This window comes from Podarcis bocagei (genome assembly GCF_964188305.1).
Source record: "Podarcis bocagei genome assembly, chromosome: 3".
Classification (NCBI taxonomy): Eukaryota; Metazoa; Chordata; class Lepidosauria; order Squamata; family Lacertidae; genus Podarcis; species Podarcis bocagei.
The window spans coordinates 72,126,913-72,148,190 of NC_138127.1; the positions used below are offsets into that span (position 1 = coordinate 72,126,913).

The following is a 21,278-nucleotide window of genomic DNA, read 5'->3' on the forward strand; positions in this document are numbered from 1 at the left end:
GACGAAAAACACTTCCTCCCCTTCTTCCATTACAGGAGGTTTAGTCCTTGAGTCCTCAGGCAGCCCTGAACATGGAGCAGTCCCTTCTCCAGGTTTTGGGGGAGTTCTCAAGGGGCCCTATCCACTCAGCTAGCCACTTCTTCTCCCTCCTCTTCTTTATACATTTGGACAAACAGCTAGAAGGTGAACAAAGCTTCCTGCTCACCTTCCCTGCTGCTTCTGAACTTCCGGGCCCAGCAATAAGGGGGCGGGGAGGTCCTGTAGCTAAGTTGTAGAGCATCTGATTTGCATGAAGAAGGTATTGGGCCCAACATCCTGCATCTCCAGGTAGCCTGAAATCCCAAAGAGCTGCTGCCATTCAGTGTAGGCAATACAAAACTAAATGGGCTGACTCAAAATACGGAAGCTTCCTGTTCTCTCAACTTCTTTTACCTTTTGCTCGTACCTATGTGTATATATACCTGGCAAATGTATTCCATGCAGTGGTTCATGAAATAAAGTTTGGTGGACAATAGTGAGCCAGATGGAGCAATGATCTGGCTCAGTCTGAAGAGAGAAGAGCAAAAAAGTGGTTTTTGCCACTTTTGCCTCTCTCCTGCCTGAACAGTTGGCATAGCAAAAACCTGATGGCAGAAAGCAGCAGGCAGTGGGAAGCTGAGAGTCCTGGGGCCTCGGGGCCTGTCCAGTAATACCAACCTCTGTGCTTGGCAGGGAGGCATGGGTTGAGTCTAGCAACAAGGACACACTACAGACCAGACAAGCAGAGGTGCCTTTTGAACATGAAGAAGCCAGCAGAGGTCACATGGTGAAGGTAAACCTTATGAAAGCATCTACTCTGTGGCCTAATCTGTGAGAGGACTGTGTTGCATGCTCTCTGACTCTCATCTTTCCATACCAGACTCAGCTTTGCTTCATGCTCAGGACCTTGCAGAAGGTGAGAGAGGCAGAGCTTCAGCTATCCAGCTCAAAAGCATGTGAAACATCGACCAAATCGACAGAGGGGGAAGGTGTCCCTCTTAAGTCCTGAAACAACTGGAATGTGATAGCATAAATCTAGAGTTTCTTCCCTGCTTGCACACCAGACTTATCTGGTAACATTTGATGCCACAACTTCCTTGAAGCTAAGCAGACATGTTGTTGTTGTTTAGTCATGTCCGACTCTTTCTGACCACATGGACCAGAGCACGCCAGGCACTTCTGTCTTCCACTGCCTCCTGCAGTTTGGTCAAACTCATGCTGGTAGCTTCGAGAACACTGTCCAAACATCTCGTCCTCTGTTGTCCCCTTCTCCTTGTGCCCTCAATCTTTCCCAACATCAGGGTCTTTTACAAGGAGTCTTCTCTTCTCATGAGATGGCCAAAGTATTGGAGCCTCAGCTTCACGATCTGTCCTTCCAGTGAGCACTCAGGGCTGATTTCCTTAAGAATGGATAGGTTTGATCTTCTTGCAGTCCATGGGATTCTCAAGAGTCTCCTCCAGCACCAGAATTCAAAAGCATCAATTCTTCGGCGATCAGCCTTCTTTATGGTCCAGCTTTCACTTCCATACATCACTACTGGGAAACCCATGGCTTTAACTATATGGACCTTTGTTGGCAAAGTGATGTCTCTGCTTTTTAAGATGATGTCTAGGTTTATCATTGCTTTTCTCCCAAGAAGCAGCCGTCTTTTAATTTCGTGACTGCTGTCACCATCTGCAGTGATCATGGAGCCCAAGAAAGTAAAATCTCTCACTGCCTCCATTTCTTCCCCTTCTATTTGCCAGGAGGTGATGGGCCCAGTGGCCATGATCTTCCTTTTTTTGATGTTGAGCTTCAGACCATATTTTGCTCACTCCTCTTTCACCCTCATTAAAAGGTTCTTTAATTCCTCCTTCATGGATCACTGCCTTGCCTTGGTGAAGGGGCTTGAATAACTCAAAGAAGCTAAGAGCTATGCCATGCAGGGCCACCCAAGATGGACAGGTCATAGTGAAGAGTTTTGACCAAACGTGATCCACCTGGAGCAGGAACTGGCAAGCCACTCCAGTATCCCTGCCAAGAAAACTCCATGGACAAAGACAACAAGCAGACATGGCCTGGTCTCAATGCCTAGATGGGAGACTCCCTGGAAGTTATGTGTTGAGTCACACTGAACTTTCAAACGTAAGAGTTTGAATTAAAGTGAATGAATGAATGAATGAAATACTGATCTCAAGAGCAATTTGATGTACACATTAAAATGACTGCCAGCTTCATCTCTGTCCACCCGGTGGTCAAAATACCTGAGAAAGTGTTGAAAAAGCTTAGAATTTGAATGGAATTCATATATTATATACAGGTGCGTTTTGGAAGACCAAGAATGAAGTTTGAGAAGAAAAGCTGTTGGAAAATGTTTCCAAGCTCATTTCAGAGTGGGGAGAAAGAAGTCATTGTATACAAGCTGAATGTCTCTAAAAGCCTGGGCCTGAAATCTACAATGCCAACAAATGAGTGCTGAGGGTCTCTTGTTACTCCTCAACTACATCAAAACCAGCTGGAAGGCGCCATCATCACAAGGTATTCCTGGCTGCCACGTGAGTGCCACATGCAAAATCAATGCCACTAGTTCAAGAACAGCTACTAACAGCAGATGTGGCATAGCAGCATTGCACAAAACTGCACATCAAAGAGTATGGTGCAAGAAAATTGCAAGATAACCTTATAAACATAATCGAGGCATGTTGTTACCCTTTATTTATTTAAATTATAAATGGCTTCCCATAAAATATCCCAAAAGTGATCTAACAATAAAAAACATGCATTTTAAAAAAGCAAGCCCAATACAGACGGAGATTAAAATCCCCACTCAAAAGGCTTGTTGAAAAAGGAAGGCCTTTGATGGGGGTCAAAAAACTGGAGTCAGTGCCTGTCTGATATGTAAAGGGCAAGAATTCAAGAGGACAGGTTTTGCCACCCTGTAGGTCTGATTCCTATGTAACACGGAATGGAACTCTTGATGAGAGATCTGCAGATCCCCTTCTGCAGAAGGCAGTGAGAAGGGGTGGGATGACCTTTAGCCTTCTAGAAAGCTTCAGCACCAACCCATGAGCCTGATGTACTGATTGGGAGTCTTAGTACTCAGACAAGGATTCACTATACCTTTCCAACCACATTTTCCCTCAAGAACAGAGAGGGGGGAGGGGGGATCCCTCTGCTGTTATTACCGTTATCTCTCTGTATAAAACAGGTTCCTTCTTGTTCTTCTCTTACTCGGTTTCCTAGTTGATTCTGAATAATATACTACTCTACTCAACGTACACTCCTGTATCTGAGATCAGAATGTAGCACAGGATGTGCTATTTGGCCTGGCGGTCTATAATATCAGTGAAAGATGGGCTAGCAGAGATCAATAATTTATGCTGAGACGGAAGGTAAAAACTCAATCAAGTGCCTCGTCAATTATGTAGTGATTATATCTACGGGGAAAGAGAAGGAATGGCTTCCTTCTATCATGTGGTGCCACACACTGCTCCAATCTAATCTTTTACTCCCAACAATAGTAGCCATCTGCCAACTTCACACTTGGACACAAAAACGCTCTTCATTCCCGTTTGTAGTGGCCATTGTTAGGTATGTCCGGCCTTACATTGGGGACATTGCTCCAGTTCATGCAGCTGCCAGCTTCTAGAAGTTATTCTAGTTAGAGGACCTTGTTCCCAGCCGTTAAGCTCTTAGCTAGTGACCCAGGCATTAATAATAGTAATAATTTTAATAATGATAGTTTTGTTATTTACCCATCTGGCTGGGTTGGCCTAGTTGACCTGGGCAGCTTCCAACATATATAAAAACACAACAAAACATCAAACTTTTTTTTTTAAACCCTCTCATAACCCTATATGTATTTGAATATTTCCAAAGCTGACATCTGAACCAAAGGTTCCCTGCTCATAAGAACATAAGAAAAGCCCAGTTAGATCAGACCTATCTAGTTCAGGGTATTCCAGGTGTGGTTGCACCAGAGATATGTAGAAAGGACTTATCCACTCTTACTGTTTGCCCCTCTTTCCAGGCAGAGATCTACGCTTAAGAGCTCAGTGTCTGAGCATGTCTTATTTTAATTTTGCCCTGAAGCTTTCCCCATGAAAACCCACTCTTTAGCACTCAGTCAAAGCAAGCATCAATTTGTGCTTTCCACGGATAGCCGTTTGCTCCAATTGGGCTTCAAAGAGTGGGTTCTCACAGGGGAAACTCTGGAGAAAAGAAAAGAGGCTGCTAGGACATGGAGATTTAAACCAGGGGCCATGCCTGGAAAGAACAGAGGAAAAGTAAGTGCAGATGAGCCCAAATGCAATGAATATGATATTGGTGCTTTTATTTCGGATCCCTTTCCTAATTTCATTTCATTTCACTTTTAATTTGTGTACTGCCTTTCAATATTGCTGTACACATGTAGGTTTACGAGCCGAGGAAACTTCAAAATATACAACACACCACTTATATCAATCCAACGCAATGCAGAAAATAGCAATAAAAAGATGACTTTAAAATAACCTATATCAAATAAAGTAATATTCAATACTCCCTTAGAATATAATAGTACACAATAAAAACTCTCAAAATATCAGCAAATATCAGAGAAATTCACTCTCAACTAATAATCCCTAGTATGGAATTCATCTTTTTCACAGCTTTCACACATTGGCTTGATATTTTTAGTAAACTATGCCAGGACTCTTGGTCAGTCATTGCCAGCTCAAATCCTAATTAGTGTGCATGTGAAATTACCATGTATTTATATATTTTTGCCTCAATATGCATTACTTTATGCTTACTTACACTGAACCACATTTGCTATTTTACTACCAATTCACCCAGTCTGGACAGATCATTCCAGAGCTCAGGCCTGCTTTTTCTGAATCCACTTGTTCTCAAGGAAGTCAGGTCTCTCCCATTCTTCTATCTCGACTCCTTCACCCTAGTTCATTTCAATCATTGATAAACTCTCAGCTTTTGATCTTGGCTTTTCTCTGTACTATGAACTAGAAGCCTCCTGCCTATTTGCTTATTTGACCTTTCTATGAACTTGCCCTCCAGCTTTGATCCTGTCAACAAGCCGCTTCTCTGAATGGGCCTCATTCTGCGTAAATGTACAGTGCTTTGAGTAGGGATGGATGTATTTGTCCATTTCAGTTATTCTTAGTTTCTCAGTTTTAAGTTCAGTTCTCTACATTTCCTCATTATTTTGAACTTTAAAAAAAAATCTCATGAAAATTCATTAGCATTTTAATGCAAATTTTCCCTAATATACACATTTTTTGTAAAGCCTTTTCCCCCATTATAATGCTGTTTTATATGCTATTTTTAATTAACTTACGCATTTTAATGTATGCTTTACCCTAGTATATACATTATCTTAGTGGAGAACAGCATTGTGAAATTTGTAGATGTGCAAATTTCAAAGGATGGTTTTGTTTCAGTTTGCATATTGCTTGGGAAAGTGAAAATTAGATAGGTTCATCATTAAATGGTAAGTGAACCAAGCTTTTCCCTCATCCCTAGCATTCAGAGACTGACTAGAGGATCCGTAGCTAGAAGCAATTCAAGAATTAAGTCTGAAACTTGTTGCTTACTATAATCTTTTCTGGCTATCTGCCCCACACCACAACAGAAGCAACTACACAGACATGCAGTGACAATTCAGCTGAACTATCAAGTATCCTCTTAATGTTGGCTTTCTTGCTGTATCCCACCATTCCTGGAGATTTGTCAGTGCAGCAGGGTTGCCACTTCAATAAATGATTAGTTTGTGTTTTTTTCTACCTCACAGGAGTATTTATTTTCACTTCCATTCGTCTTCTGGTTTGATCAAGCTACCTGGATTCCGCCCCAACCTTTTTCACAAATAAGCTCCTTGCTCTTTGATGCTTTGCCTGTAATCATGCAGGAGGTTTGCTTCCATCCTCTGATGTAGTTGGTAGCAAGCTCTGTGAGGGAAAAAGTGTGATGCCCTCCTGCAAAGATTTTAAGAGTTCACATGGCAACAGGGCACAGAAACGGATAAGATGGCAGAGTGCTTGGGACGTTGTATGCTCACCTCTAAATTCTTTTAAGTCACCATGGATTGAAGTACTGGTGATATTCTCCACAGCAGTGAAGACCAGGACTGGAACGAAAGGATTCAGGGATTCTGTCAACACGACTGTTGAAATTACTTTGTAAGTGAGGGCAATGACTTAAGAGATCAGTGGCTACAGGGGCCATCGGTGGTAGGGACGGGAAGTAGTAGAGGTCAATCAAAGTACAGAGTCTGCACAAAGAGGATGCTAAGGCAAGGAGGAAACTTTCACAAGGCATAGTTCAGTCTGTGCCAGGATTTAACCACTGGTGTCACTGCAGAATTTTTATAACAATTTCATAATGAAAAATGGAAGGGAAATGGCTGAGTGATTTCAGCTGTGTTCCCTAACCTACCAAGTTTCAGATTCCATCAGTCTCCAGGTTCCAACAGCCCCAGTAAACTGATGATCAGGGATTATGGGAATTGCAGTATTTTATTGTTGTTAGCCGCCCTGAGCCCGGCTTTGGCTGGGGAGGGCAGGATATAAATAAAATTTATTATTATTGTTGTTGTTGTAGTCTAGAAACATCTTTTCTAGAGGGAATCATGTTAGGGAAGACTGGACAGGAGTGTTAACTGAGGATATCTAGGTTCATCTCACTACCACAGGTGTCAAATATAGCCAGACCCCTACCTGTTGCCAGTAGACTGACAAAGCCACTTTCAAGCATCCACTGTATGCTACAAAATGGATCCCTGCTTATTGTCTGGATTGGCCATTGTCCAGTCATGATGTGGGTCTGTTGTCAAAGCTTCAGATTTTACCTATTTGCACTGTGTGCAAATAGTAGCCATATAGTACATTAGTAGTCATAAAATGCATTAAGGTAGCCATATAGTATGTGATCACAAAAACAGGTCTAGAACAGACCTAACTATAAATAGGCCGGTTCAATATGTTTGCCAATCACACCCTACAGGCCTCGATTATAAACTGGAGGCTTCCTTCAATGGATCATCTTTTTATAAGACATTTATAACACATTTGGGGCAACTTTTCCTTTTAGAGTGGGGGTGGCCAACTCTATTCCCTCTAGATGTTGCTGGACTACAACTATTGAACTAGCCCCTGCCAATATGGTCAGTGGTCAGGGATGATGGAAGCTGCAGCTCAGCAACAGCTGGAGGGCACCACGTTGGCCAACCCAGCTTTAGTAGCGACTTCTGCATGAGGGAAAGCAGTGCTCTGTCTTCTCACACACCCCACTTTCAAAATAATTCAATATGAGCCAAGAACAAAAGGCCAACACTAACTAAATGGCTTTGTGAATTATCTGAGAATCACATAACATAAAGGTTCACAGATTGCGCATCAGATTCATCCGGATGCTTGGTCCCCACTCACTTGTTCATGCCACCGCTATGTCAGCCCTGCTGGCATCCAGGTGCAGAGAAAGTGTTGGAAGGGAGCTCAGGATTTTCCTCTTGTGAGTAAGAACTGCACGCCTCCAAACTATCTGGTGTGCAGGAGTTAAGATACGGCATTTCCATCCCCACTCCTGAACGCAGACTTTGGCTGGTCCCCCTGCTCTTGTTATGCTGGATGGTTGTAGAGCGTAGGAAATCTTGCTGTTTAAGACCCTGCCATTTTTAGTAATGACTCTGCAGTGGCACCGGACAGAGACATATGGTTTACAGTAGAATATCCATCTCACTAGATCTGTTTTCCATGGTTATTTATCACATTTGTCCTTCTCTAACGGCACAACCATCGGTTATACAGAATGTAAAAAGGGGAAAGCAATAAAGCTGCCGGGATATTGTACACCAGTGTTCTTGTCTCTTACACAGAAACTGCCAATAGCTGATCTAGCTCAGGATTCTGCCTCCCACAGTGGTTACAATTGTCGGATGCTTCAGAGTAAGCTTGCAGGCTCCCCTTTGTACTATAACTTGCATATGCAGGAATGGAGGGCTATTCTGGCATAGAAGAAACTATATTCCTGCTCATCAAATGGTATTCTCGAATGAAGAAGTCTAATAATAAAGGTAAGTCACAGTGTAAACTACTGCAGTTTTTAATTACGCCGAGACAGACTTGTCAGGGCCCAAGCTCCCAAACCTATTTGGCTTTCGGATATCCCGTATCTAAACATGTGGCATAGAATATTGAGCCACTATTATTAATATGCTTACCAGAAAGTAAATTTCAGTGAATGCAGTCGGACTTAGATCTCTATTTGTTTTGCGTACGATTGCACTGTTTGCCTACGATTGGAGTCTGATCTTGTTTTACAATGAGATGTGTGCCTGAAAGTTGGAGGTTGTACACACAGAAGAGAATTTTGCTAGCTGATTGCACCCATTAGTGTATAACTTAAAGCTCATTGACAATGATATGTTCAGGTCAATCCCAAATATTCAACATTAGGCATGAAATGGAAGAACTGTGTGTTTATGTTGGTTTGAGATAAGAGTGACTTCGAGCATGTAAAGAATGTTCTTCCTACATCCCTGAATCACTTCAGTCACTTCTGTACTTTGTCAATAAGGGGCAGAGGACATGACCTCCATGCAATGCCAGCTTTATCCAGAGAGAGTGTGTCTAGTTTGCCTGCCCTGCTATATCTCAGCCCGAAACAAGCACAACTGAAACAGTGGCACATTCCTTACCTGTTTTCTTCTGCCTCCCTTCCCTTCCCTTCCCTTCCCTTCCCTTCCCTTCCCTTCCCTTCCCTTCCCTTCCCTTCTTTTATGGATTCCCCTGTGTTGCATTGTCAACTGTGTGTTCCTTGGGGCAGGGACCTGTCTTCCTGTTGTCTGTACATACACCATACACACCAATGGGAACATCAGGTTCATGTGTATTTCCCACCCCCTCTTTCTTTGCAACCAGTAGGCTGGGGGGACGGGACAAACTGTTCTTGCAAGCCCTGAACTGTGTATTTGCTTGCTATTTTCTGGCCTCCAGGTTCCATTTCTCTGTTTAACAAATGTTTTAAAAATGAGCTGCAGTTCAAAGAGGGGGATGGATCAGGAGGTGTATCGTTTTGACAAGCCATTACCACTGTAGGTGGTACAAAAATGCCCCAGTCAGCACAGTTTCCGTGAAGGCATGAAGCCTTCCTTTTGTAAACCAGCACTTGAAGAAGGGAAAGGAGGGGAGGTAAGAACATAGCATAAGAACATATGAAGAGCCATGCTGAATCACACCAAAGACCCATCAAGTTCAGCATCCCTTTCAACATGGGTGACTATTATATTGAAAACACACTTTCAATGGCTATTGTGCATGATAGCTAAAAAGAGCACCCATGCTCAGAAGCAGTCTGTCTCTTGAGTTTCAGATGCTAGAGGCAAAGTGGAGGAGGGATGAACCTTCATGTCCTGCTTTAGGCTTCCAAGAGGCATCTGCCTGATCCTTGTTATAAAATAGAATGCTGGACTAGAATGCCCTTTGGTCGGATGCAGCAAGGCTGCTATGGCTCTTATGTACATAGAGGTGGTGAAGTTATTGAAACAGTTTCCAAGGAAACTTCTTAAATCCAGACTTACCCACAATGAGCAATGGGAACATGGCTATTGACCCATCTGCTACTGCTATAGCTAGAGCTATATTCCTTTATGCTTGCTTTATAAGTTTCAGGGAAGAAAGGTTGACTCATCTAGTTCACGATGCATTGATTGGCAACCTGAAACTAGTATGTACCTTTCTGCAGTTGATCAGTTCAGTTCAGTTGCCAAGCAGATGCCACCCCAAGGGAAGCAACAGAACTCTCCCCACTTGAGCTGTCTAGAAACTGCTATTCAGAGGCATAATGCCTCTAATACAGGAGGCAGTACATAATCATAATACCGTATTTTTCGCCCTATAGGACGCACTTTTTCCCCTCCAAAAATGAAGGGGAAATCTGGGTGCGTCCTATGGGGCAAATGCAGGCTTTCGCTGAAGCCTGGAGAGCGAGAGGGGTTGGTGCGCACCGACCCCTCTCGCTCTCCAGGCTTCAGGAAGCTCTGCGCAACCCTCGGGAGACCGGCTCTGAGGGTTGCGCAGAGCTGCCTGCAGTCCCCGGCTCAGCACAGCTCTGCGCGGCCATCGGGAGCGGGGCGCTAAGTCCCGCCCCGCTCCAGATGGCGGCGCAGAGCTGCCTGCAGTCCCGGGATCAGCGCAGCTCTGCGCGGCCACCGGGATCCGGGGGCGAAGCCCCGCCCCGCTCCCGATGGCAGCGCAGAGCTGCCTGCCGTCCCGGGATCAGCGTACTTCTCCCCATCGCCAGCCCCACAAGCTCGGGGGACAGCGGGGAGGCAGAGAGTGCCTTCCCACTGTTCCCCGACCTGGTTCTTCCAGCCCCGCACCTGGGGGGGAAATAATTTTTTCCCCTTTATTCCCCCCCCCAAAAAAAACTAGGTGCGTCCTATGGGCCGGAGCGTCCTATGGGGCGCAAAATATGGTAACTAGTAGCCATAGACAGCTTTATCCTCCTTGAATTTGTCTCGACCCTATTTAAAATCATCCAAGTTAGTGGCCATCACTACATTTTGTAGGAGTGAATTCCATAATTTCACCATGTATTACATGAAGAAATACTTCCTTTTGTCTATTCTGAATCTCCAGCATTCAGCACCATTGAATGATTCCAGCTTCTAGTATGGTGGTACCTCGGGTTACATATGCTTCAGGTTACATACGCTTCAGGTTACAGACTCCGCTAACCCAGAAATAGTGCTTCAGGTTAAGAACTTTGCTTCAGGATGAGAACAGAAATTTGGGCTCCGGCGGCACGGCAGCAGCAGGAGGCCCCATTAGCTAAAGTGGTGCTTCAGGTTAAGAGCAGTTTCAGGTTAAGTACGGACCTCCGGAACGAATTAAGTACTTAACCCGAGGTACCACTATATTATGAGAAAAGGCGAAAACAGGCTTTGCCACTGGTAGTCTTCATGTTTTTAGCAAAAATGTGTTCCTTTTTTGCATCCCTTATTGCCTGCTTGCATGTCTTTTGCAAAAGTCTGTGTTTCTCTTTGTTCTCCACATTTGAACAAGACCTCCAATTTCTGAAGGAATCCTTCTTGACCGTAATGGCTTCCTCAACTCTGCTTGTTAACCACATTGGCATTCTGTTGGCCTTCATGATCAATGATATGCATTCTAGCTGAACTTTTATTATTGTGGTTTTGAACAATCCCAAAGAACTGTGCAGAGATTATGGTACTTTTAACAGTACCTGAACATTTCCTCTTGTGATTTAAATAGCAGCTATGGGGGTGCTGAACATTTTAGCTAGCACTGCAGCTAATGCCCCAGTCCAAGTTGGGCCTTATCCCCATGTCTACTTTTTATTTTTTAAAAAAAGTGTCATAGATCTGATAACGGATCTCCCATCTAGTTTGGCCTTGTGTGCTTCAGGTTACACATCTGATGCCCACGAAGCAACTTTGTATTGTGCAAACAAAATGTGTGGTTGACAACATGACTTTTTTGTTGAAGCTGGGTGGTTCTTCCCCACTCTGTGAGTCTAAGGGCTCTCTGAGCATTGAATTGTTTTGCCTGACTTTTGCAGAAAAAATCATGGAATCCCCACCTAGATGTTGTGCAAAGCAGTCAGAGCTTTCATTTTTCTAGGTTTGAATACTTGGGAGGCTTTCTTATTCAGCCCAGTTTCAAGCAGATCAGAGTCTGTCCTTGTTCTCACCAGCAGGAGCTGAGGTGACTTGATTGCCCCACTTCAGCAATCCCTCATTCAATGATTCCTAAACATAGGAAGCTGCCTTATACTGAGTCAGAGCAATGGTCCATCTGGCTCACTATTGCATGCACTGATTAGCAACAGCTGTATAGGGTTCCAGGCAAGAGTCTCTGCCCTACTTGGAAACATCAAGGTTTGAACCTGGGACCTTCCGCATGCAAGGCAGAGATATTCTACTGCTGTGGTATGGTCTTCTCTCATAAAAAGATAGCATGGCATGGTCTTTTCTCATAAAAAGTAGCTAAGCCAGAACTCTTCTTCTTGACATTTATTTTTCTTTGCTCAGGGATTATGATTGTGATATTATGTTGTTGTTATTGTTAGAATCAAAGCATCCTATAATGTCAATTCCCATCTCCTGCAGCCTGAAGTGGTCCAGTCCACATCCAGGTTTACCGGTCCATCTGCCTGTTGTGAGAACGTGGCCTCTATATGACAGAAGAGAAAGAACAGGCTTTGCCAAGGAGCTGTCAAAAACTCATGCTAGATTAAGCAGCCGTTTGACTGCCAAGTGCTATTAGTGCAGCTTTTTCCGTATGATCTGGATGGAAAGGTCACTGTCTCATCACCTTCTTCTTTTTGGCACTTGAATAGAACTGCATTAGTGGTCCCTGGCACCTGGCCATCTCACTGATTAACAAACTGGAAATCAATGGAAAATAGGAGATGCTTCGTGTGTGGTGCTTAGTTAGAAGGATCATGAAAGATAGTGCTGTTTGTTCTTAGGGGCAGACAATTATCCGGTCCATTATCCTGCCCCTAAGAAATGCCACCTACCACCACCACTGGGAGCAGCAGCTTCCTTGTAGAACAGTCTACATAAGCCAGCAAAGGCTGCTACAGTAGGGCAAACGCAGGACTGCTCCACTACTTGGCCATTCTACTTACCACCAGTCAGGGTGGCCCTGCCTGTCAATGGCTCTGGCTCCATCCCTTGCTAGTCTACTGGCCTTCCATCCCACCAGTCCCAATAGGCACCACCCATCACTGCAGACCACAATATACCACTACCAGCTATTGCGATGTCAGTTAGGTGCTCAGAATGACCATTGACATCATTCCTTATTGAAGGAAGTTAGGACCACCCAAGGAATTTGGCTATTTTCACTCTAATGGAAAAATTTTATTGCTCCTACTTTTTAATCCCAAAACAATTGCATCTGTTGCTGCATGCATTGTGGGATTGTATAGTAAACACTGAAAATTACTGCTGGGTCTGGGCCCTCCAGTCTAGGCCCTACCAGATTCTCCATGTCGATTGTCTAAAGCTCTGTTCCAGAGCTACATCCCTCAAGAGAGCTGCTGACATAGAGATTGGTTTATCACACAGTTTGGCCTATTCCCTTGGGGACCCAGCTCCACAGCTCGCAACATCTGGGTAGATCCCCCTCTTCTGGAGACATTTTCCAGCAAACACATAGGCACCAGCCCACCGGTTTCCATAATAGCTACTTTGCCTCTGATTTATTTGGGGTCGGTTTGAATATTTTCCATTTGCTCCTCTGCTTTTGATAGCCAATCTTCACTGATGGACAGATTAAAGAATATTGAGCTCCTGGATCAAATGATATTTAGAGGGCCAACATCCAGATGTTATTGAACCACACTCTTTTCATGGTGAGCTGGGGCTGATAGAAATTGGATACCAGCAACAAATAAAGTTGTTTTTATTACAATCAATGACCAGTATCAAGAGACCAGCAACATCTGGGAGGACCATAAGCTCCTCATCTCCATCTAGACATATGGAGTTGGATACAAGTAAGCTCTAGCACAGGCATCCCTAAACTCGGCCCTCCAGATGTTTTGGGACTACAACTCCCATCATCCCTAGCTAACAGGACCAGTGGTCAGGGATGATGGGAATTATAGTCCCAAAACATCTGGAGGGCCGAGTTTGGGGATGCCTGCTCTAGCAGAAGCCAGTGCAAGGGCTCCTGCTAGTACAACAGGACTCCCCCCCTCTCCTGTCCCTGTGTGCCCTGTGCACCCCCAAAATCCACTTTGGAGGTTCTGGAGAAGCCCCAAAATAGCATGTGGGGGGAGAAGAGGGGAGATAATTCCATCTGGTCAGCACAAATGCTTGCGCTGATGGAACGATCATCATAATCTGACACTGAATTCTACCTGTGGTCTCCATTCAAGCACAAAAAGGATATCTCTTCATTTGACAACTATCTTCTCCTTCCATGTCTAGATAGAAAGTTCAGGACAGCGTCTGCAGACTCAGCTGCATATGTAGGGGAATGACTTGGGGACATACAGTGTCTATAGGGAAGGAATGGTGCTGGGGCGACAGCAGGAAGCATAAGGAATGTTAGTCCTTGAGCCAAAGCAATGCAGACCTCAAGCATCAAGAAAGCACTGCCAAGCTTCTCCATCGATTAGCTAACCCAGCAAGTTCAATAAAACTCACTTTTCCTCCAGGCCCAGCCAGCAGCCCCTCCCTGTCTATGATTTCTCAGAGAGCCATATACATTCAGTATGGCTGGCTGGCCAAACGAGTTGAAGGCCACCTTGCTACTGTGAAATAGTGACTTGGCTCAAATGTCTGCCATTAATCAGAGGGTCCTCTCATTCCTAAACAGCTAAAGCTCCAGAAATGAAGGTGGTTTACTGCAGTGTTTTTTAAGGCCAGTGCATATATGAAAGATGGGGCTCTCTGCCCTGTCCTCTGACCCTTCACTGCACGCCAAATAAACACCTTCACTCCTCTGTCTTGAGTTTCCAAAGGAAGAGCTAATAATGGTGCCAGGAACAAATAGAAATAATTGCAGAATAAACAAGAAATTAATACATACATAATTATGTGTATAATTAAATTTTGTGTTTATTTCTCAATTAAACCTCATCACTGCTGTCAGGCCACAACTGTTCCAACAGGAAGAAAGTGTGCTACATCCATAGAAAATATGATCCACAATCACAGATAATTAGCAGAAATGACAATAAGAAAATAGAAAGAGCTTTCCTCACTACTACTAATTCTTAACAAGTACTGCCATAGGGCTAGTTCAGATGTTCTAACAGCTGCTTTTTCCCCTCCGTGCACAGCTCCCTCGCCTAGTATATGAATGTGTGCATAAATGCTTGTGTGAACCAGGCACTCCTTGACTACAGCATGCAGTAACAGGGACACATTTCTGCCACCAAGCAGGGATAAACATAGGAACATATGAAGAGTCTGCTGGATCCAGCCAATGGCCCATCTAGTCCAGCTTCCTGTGCAACCATATGCCTTCTTGGTTGTTGTCTGGCAGGGATCTTTAAGAACATAAGAGTCCTGCTTGATTGGGCCAATGGCCTATCTAGCATCTTGTTCTCAGTGGCCAACCAGATGCCTATGGGAACCCAAAACAAAAACCCGAGTGCAATAGCACTCTGACCACTTGTAATTCCCAGCATCTGGCATTTAGAGTCAGGCTGCCTCCAACAGTGGAGGTAGAAAATAGCCTGCATGGCTGCTTTCATGGAGAGATAAAATATGTGGCTATTGGAACAGTGAACTAACCCATAGGACTATAAGGAGGTGGCTAACCACCCAACAAGGGATGTGGGTGGCACTGTGGGTTAAACCACAGAGCCTAGGACTTGCCAATCAGAAGGTTGGCGGTTCAAATCCCCGCAACGGGGTGAGCTCCCATTGCTCGGTCCCTGCTCCTGCCAACCTAGCAGTTCAAAAGCATGTCAAAGGGCAAGTAGATAAATAGGTACCGCTCCAGCGGGAAGGTAAACGGTGTTTCCGTGCGCTGCTCTGGTTCACCAGAAGCGGCTTAGTAATGCTGGCCACATCACCTCAGCTGGCTCCCTCAGCCAATAAAGCGAGATGAGCGCCACAACCCCAGAGTCGGCCACGACTGGACCTAATGGTCAGGGGTCCCTTTACCTCTAACCGCCCAACAGGTGCAGGCAACCCCACATCAGATGACTCCAAGTTGATTCCACCAGTCACACTTGTTTATTTGTCTGATTGGGTTGGTTCAAACATGCATGCAGCTCATTTGATTGTTCCACATAGGCGTTGGTTCCCATATGCATGTTCGTTATTTGATGACTGCAACACCAGCTCATGACTTGCACTTTAGAAATGGATTGTCGCAGTTGTTGTTATTTAAAAAAAGCACAGCTAAACTTTTCACAGCAGCATATTGCTGCTCATGAAATGTGTTCTCACATTCATCAAGGGTACCATAATAAGCAAGCATGGGAAAACTAGGTGTTTCTCTGCAAAATTCCTAGGACTTTGTCTGCCCCCACCCTGCCCAAGAAAAGCAGAAACCTATCTTCTCCTTTTGTTGGAATGAATAGAACAATGAAAGTGAAGGGTGATTCCCTCCCCACCATAACTTTAAATTGCTACCAGTTCCATGGGTTGCCAAGGTGAGCACAAATTGCCCATTCTTTTCTCGGTGGGTGGAGCGGGGCGATGGAGGATGGGGAAGAGTATATCCATGGCTGCTGAAATATTTAGTTCTTTTGTTGCAGCCCAAGAGAGAGTCAGATATTCAGCTGACGCAAGCAACTGTTGTACGATGAGGAGTAATATAATATTGCTAAAATGGCTGCTGCCGCTGCTGCTGTAAGGAGAGATCCACTTCTGAATTCCCAAGTCAGCTAATCAGGTTCTTCCACTAGGACCTGCAACATCAGGCCTACTGCTTTTATAATGAAGAAGCCCCTAAATTGGCCTCTTATTACGTGCTTTGTTCTTCATGGTCACACTGGTGCCTTTCTTCTTCTGCCAGAACCCCAGAGAGGTTTACAGGCGAACACTGAAAAGAATAAGCACTTGCTTCTCTTTGCTAAAGCAGGAGTAAGTAGCAGGTACAACTCTTAAATGCATTTAACACATTAAGGTGTGTGTCCCCCCCCCCCCCCCGCCTTTTTAATCCTCTCTCCCACTTAGGAGCAGCTCCATCCAGGCCTTGCAATTTAATCTTTGTAGCAGCCTTGACTGCTTCCACTGCTATTGGATATATAAACCCTCTTGTCCCACTCTGCCAGTTCCTTAAGAACACAGGAGTTCTGATGCAGAGATAGTGAATAGGGCAGGTCTACATGATGGAAGAGGTTTGCACAGAGTGAAATCTCTGCTGAATTGAATAAGGATACCTGTCCGTGCAGGTGAGCCACTCGGAGGGGGCACACAGAAGGAGAGGGCAGACATTTACTTTCTCTGGTGCATTTGGGTTTTGTTTTCCAGCACGCCAAGCAGATGTAAAAAAAGAAGCATGCTATTGTCAGGCTGAAGATAGTGCAGACCTAAAGGGCTCTTTTTGTTCTTGGGGTTGATTCATCAAAACACAAGGCATTTCCACCCAGTGGAGGATGGGTCCCATAGTGTGAATGAGCCATTGCATTACCAACTTCAGTCTGCCCTCCTACCTGCCTGCCTTCTTATTTACAACCAGTCCAGAGGATGGCACTAGCTGCTTGATCGTTCCTCCTTAGCCAAGGTGTTCCAAGGGGGATGAAATGAGTGCTACCTGCCATTGGCTCTAGCTCCACCTACTGTTGGCCTCCTGCTTTGTACCTTACTGTTAGGGTTCCAAGGGTTTGCTCGAGAGCAAGCAGGCAAATGTCTCCCTGCTCGGCTGTGAAACCTTGCTTTTGATGCCAAAATAAACTTTATCTGTCTAGAGCGCCACTCTCCCATGGCTGGCTCATTCACTGGCAGAATCTGTGAGTGGGCGGTCCTTAAACCTTCCCCAGCAAAGTAGTTTCTTGACGCCCAGTCTGTGCCTCCCCTCTCGGCGTGAAAGCTTACTGCACAAGGAGGGCGTGGGTAACGGAGGACCTCTGTCCTCCCCGCTTTGCTCAGGCAAGGTGTCCTGGCACTGCCTCGCCTCCTCCGAGCCCTGAAGCTCCTCTCCACTGGAGGCGTGGTTACTCTCCTCCACTGAGGAGGAGCTGCTTCCCACGATCTTTGGGGGCTCTCTGTAATCCATCTGGCTTTTCCCCTCTCCCCCCTGAGCCGATGGCAGTTCCCTGACACCTACTATACCAAAACATTGGAATTCCATTGGAATTCGCACATCCAAATTTTGCAATGCAATTCTCCAGCCAAATAATTTCTACAAAAATGCATGTAGGGGGAAATTTGCATAAAAATGAATACATTCGTGAAAATAACATTATAAAATGCAGTATATAAGGGGAAATTGCTTACAAAAATGTGTGTGTTAGTTAAAGCAAGATACAGAGATGTGTTTATTAGGAGAAATTTGCACTGACGTGATGGTTTGTTTATGAGGATTAAAACAAAAAAAATCACAAATTGCTGTAGAAATGTGGTGAACTGAATTTAAGAGATAGAAAAAATGAGACATTGAGAGGCCCCAAACTGACAGATCCTTCCACCCTGAAGGAATAATTTTTTTAAAAAACCACCTTGCACAGAGCTTGGAAAAAAGATTCTCTTCCACAGACGTGTGTATGAAAGGGCAAGTTGGCAGCACAGTGAGCCCTCAGGAAGCTATTTTGCATTGAGTCAGGTTGCAGTGAGGGAGAGGTGGCGGGGTAGCAGTGGGAAATGACAGAGAAAACAGCCAAAATGGAGAGGAAGGGGGAGAAGCAGCTGAAATGACGTGATGAGTGAGTCTTGCATGATGTGGGGTGGGGAAGAATGAACAACTTGCATTTATCATGGGGAGAAAGGATCTGGCTTGCAGGGCTCTGCTGGCAGTGCTGGTGGGGGGACAGGACAAAGAAATGGAGAAAGGGGGTTAAAAAGAGAGAAATTGCGAATAGACAAAACAATGGAGCGAGGGTGTGGAAAAACTACTTTAACCTGTCCACAACTGAATGCAGGATAGTTTGCACATGAGAGTTGGTAGCTTTGAGACTGGCAGGTCTGTCCCACCCAACAGCTTAATTAATCCATTCAAAAGCAGCCTAGAATGGGAATGCAAACATTATTTTGCAGCAGGATACGTGCGCCAGTAAGGCATCCTTGATGCAGACGCGGACCCCTTTGCCCTTGTTACTTAGAAACCTCAAGCACTTTGCATTTTCCCTACCATTTGGAATATATACATCAGCTATAAAGTGATATACTTAAAGAATCCCTGCACTTTGTACAAATGGCTATTTATGATGTGCCGTCAATACTACTCTGCGGAGAGGAGAGCGTGGGGGATTGATGGAGCGCTGAGCCTAATCCATCAGTCACTTCACTACAAACTCTAAACAGATTTTAATTGTAAGGCCAGATTTACTCCAGCCCATCTGCATAGCAAACATGTCTCCTCCATGAAATAGAGAGATACTTTATTCCAGATGCTCTTTTGCAACGTGTATATTGTGTCCCTGCTGATAAAATATTTGCCACAGAGCAAATGTAAGCCTGCCTCCTAAATAACAGAAGACTTCTCTGAAAATGCAGGGTTACAAAATTTAGCACCGACTAAACTCCTCAATTTAAAAATGCAATGAAAGGGGCTGTGGAAGAGTTACCAAGTTAAAAGCAAAGGACCCTCTGTCATGGCCCCAGCCTTGGAGTTGGAGGCAGGGGATGGCCTAGGTGATTCAGAGGCTAGAGTGACACCGGCTGGAGAGCTGGACCACATTCCTGGCTGATGTTTGGGAGCCCAGTGAACCCAAAGCTGGCAAACAGTGCGTCAGGGCCCATATAACTAGAGACAGATACTTGAAGGCACCTTCCTTTGAGTGCCTCTCATGCTACCTCACTAGTCCAGTGATGAAGAATGTCTATAGAGTGATGGGCACCCATTTTCAGGCCAAAGGATTGACCCTTTGCCATTCTCCAGCAAAGGGGCACATGTGGACTGGAGGCACAGGCTCAAAAGTCCCCAATTCAACTCCAGCCCTTGCTAGAGGAAGTCTTTCCACTATCTGCAGTACCACAACCAGCCCTCTGCCTTACTGCCTCAGGCCTTGTGGGTTCCTCATCAGGACCAGGACAGGGCATCTTCCTCCAAAGTTCAACCACTTTTATTACTGGAAGGAGACTTGTTGAATCCTAGGCGAATAAGGACATCAGAATTCTTTGGCTCTGTCTAAATACACATGAATTGCCAATGAGCTGTAGACCAAGGTCCTAAAATGTTTTAGGAGTATTTCCACATTCTTCAGAGATGTCATTCTGAAGTAAGTGGTGATGTTGGCAGCCTTAACCTTCAGATCAGAACCATCTCCTGGGCCGAGTTCATTCCCTTCCATCCTAGGCGCCTGGGCTGTGAAAGCCAACATGGGAGCCAATTAGAGCTAGTCATGATAGTGTCTTGACAGTATTGCTGCCTGTGGACTGAGAACCATCAACCTATTTCAAACCGTCCCCTAAACAACCATCTGACAGAATCCATCACCACTTTTGCCTAGCTTAGGTGGTTTGGATTAGAATTATCCTGAGCTGGTTAGTCTGCACCGACTCACACAAAATCATATCCTTATTGTGTCTTTTCACTGACAACAGAATTGCTGGAATGGTAGAACCTCAGGAAAATGGACATGCTTGGGAATATGAAGAGGGAAATGTTTTTTGCAACTTTGAAATACCTGTAACTGTGAAAGATCACCCCGTTTAGATCTCTTCCTCGCTGCTTTTAGACCATAAGTATTCACTTCCTTGGTGGCAGGAAAAAAGTGTCCTGAGAGGCTGTGGCAAGGGAAATATTCGGGCAAATTTACAAATGCTTTGGAAGAGAGAAGTTGCTACAGCTCCATGCTTTAGTACTATGTTGTAGTAACTCCCCTTCTATTAACAAGGTGGAGGAGACAGAGACAAAATATTGTCCTTCTCATGTGGTGTCTGCATAACTAGGGGATTAAGCTGCCAGGGTGTTTTAAAATTTCATGACACATATCTACAAAACGAAAGACAAATACACGTCAAGATAGCAATTATTTGATGGATTAATGGAGGTGATCACACTGCTCATGCATACCCATCCAACACTTGATTGCCAATGTCACTCTCACTTGTTACTTGATTAGTGAATACACATGAAAGAAAATTATCCTCATGACACTTCCAAATTGGGTCAACACAAGAACATTTTGCATTGTGAAATTACCTTAGTTTAAAGGACTGGTAGACTGTTTGTATGGCTTGCCATACAGCAAAAGTAGAAAGAAAACAATCCTATTTATTTATTTTTTGCTGGCAGCAATTTTTTTTTGCCAGTGAAATGGAATGAACAGTGTTTGCTTTGCTCAAGGGTGATTCACATCTCCATTCTGACATTGCAATGGGAATGTGGGTTGACTTTTTTATAGGGTGATCAGTCTTACGAAGACTCCACCTGTCTTCAGACACATATCAAGACCACAGTTCTTCTCTGCAAACTTGTGGCTCAACTTATGAGTGACACACTGTATAAGACAAAATTAGTCAATATATGGTTTTCCCATGCCACCATCAAAAAACTAATCTGATCTTAGTTTTGAAGAATTTCCTTTTTCAGCAATAGCTATTCCTTAATGCTAGAACATCAGAGCCAGCCTTTCACTCAAAATAAAAGACAGCATGGTTTCCTAACCACAGGGGTAGCAAGTG

The 21,278-nt window shown here is 44.5% G+C and overlaps 1 long non-coding RNA gene across 1 annotated transcript in view; it reads left to right on the forward strand.

Annotated features, from left to right (window-relative positions):
* LOC308582950 overlaps nucleotides 1-5,817 on the forward strand; it is a 60,229-nt gene extending 54,412 nt beyond the window's left edge. The window contains exon 3 of the long non-coding RNA XR_014005966.1: nucleotides 5,787-5,817. This is a non-coding gene — a long non-coding RNA (uncharacterized lncRNA). The remainder of the gene's footprint in view (nucleotides 1-5,786) is intronic.
* Nucleotides 5,818-21,278: the final 15,461 nt, after the last annotated feature.